We start from the raw sequence: 1625 nt of genomic DNA, 5'->3' as shown, positions 1-1625 counted from the left end.
CGGGTCTGGCTGCCGCCCGGCCCGGCCTGCGGTTTGGCCCTTGCAGGGGTCCTGAGCCCGCGGGAAGCGCCGGGCCGCCTGGCTCCTGGGCGGGCTCACGGCGCCTCCTGGCGGCCAGGCCCCTGCATCGCGCTTCTCCTTGAACTAGGGAGGCCCTGGCTGCGTGGCCCGTGGGGACTCTGAGCCGGGCTGAGACGGTCGCACAGACCTCGGCCACCAGCCTGCCCCCGGGGTCCCAGGCCGTGTCACGGGGCTCCGTCCCACACGCTCACCTCGGCGCTCTAGGCTGTGCCCCGGGTGTCCCCGTCCTGCGTCCCGCCCCAGGGCCTCCCGGGAGAGCTCGGCCTTAGCCGCATCGGAGAAGAACGGGGGGCCTCCAGCATTTCATTCCAGCCTCCGCCCGAATGCCATCTCCTCAGCGAGGACACGTATTTTGGCGTCGCCCCTGGGGTGGGGAGCTGGGGAGGCCACACACGGAGGGAGGGCACGACCTGAAGTGCAGTCACACCTGTGTCACCTGGACCTGGTAAGGACTGGCGGCAGAGGCGGCTTTCTGTTAATACACACGGGAGACTAGGGCTCACTTTTTCTTTCTCTTTCTTTTTTTTCTATTTTAAAAATTTGCCTTAGGGCTCATGCACTCTCCAGGAAGAGAGATAGTGAGAAATCACCCCCAGGAGGGATGGCCAGGCCACAATCCCTTCTCCTCCATTCTCTGTTTTGGGATTTGGGGAACACACACATAATGCCCAGTGCATTTTTTACCCACTGGATCAGGGACTCAAACCACTGTCAACCGTGTGGAATCCACTGCCCTAACCACCACAGGACCTGCTGGCTCCACTAGTATTCATATGTTTGTTTGTTTGTTTGTTTCTTTCTTTCTTTCTTTCTTTCTTTCTTTTAAAGAATTACCTTATTTAACTTTATTTATTTATTTTAATTTGACAAGAGAGAGACAGAGTGAGCAAGAGAGAAAAAGTGAGATTCTGGGCATGTGTGCGTGCGTGCCCAAGATCCTGAGAGGAGAATGGAGAAGGGATTTCAGCGTGGCCCTCCCCCCTTGGGGGTGATTTCTCACTTTGTCTCTCTGGCAAGTGCACACACCCTTTAGCAAAAACCTCTCAAAAAAAAAAAGAAAGAAAGAAAGGAAGGAAGAAAAAAAGAAAGTGAGAAAGCAAGCTGCCCGGTCCAGGACTCGAACCACAGTCAGCCATGTGAGAGTCCAGTGCCCTTACCCACCACATTACCTGCCGGCCCCAGTATTAATTTTGGAGAGGTTTTTGCTATAGGGTTCATGCGCTCTCCAGAAAAACATAAAGAGACAGACAGATAATGAGACATCATCTTTTAGAATCTTGGGCACACAAGCACACGCACTAGCGTGAGTTCAAGCCACCGGGTCTGGGACTCAAACTACGGTCGACTATGTGAGAGTCCAGAGACGTAGCCATTACGCCAACTGCTGGTCCCAGCCAGTATTAATTTCTTAAATTACATTTTTTAAGAGAGATTTTTGGTACAGGGTAGGTGGACTTGCCAGAGAGACAGAAAATGAGAAATTACCCTCCAGGGGAAATGGCCACTCTTCGATCCCTTCTCCTTCATTCTCCTCTTGGGATCTT

This window comes from Tupaia chinensis, unplaced genomic scaffold (genome assembly GCF_000334495.1).
Source record: "Tupaia chinensis unplaced genomic scaffold, TupChi_1.0 Scaffold000067_2, whole genome shotgun sequence".
In the NCBI taxonomy this organism is placed as follows: Eukaryota; Metazoa; Chordata; class Mammalia; order Scandentia; family Tupaiidae; genus Tupaia; species Tupaia belangeri.
Note: the sequence above shows the minus strand (reverse complement) of the source record.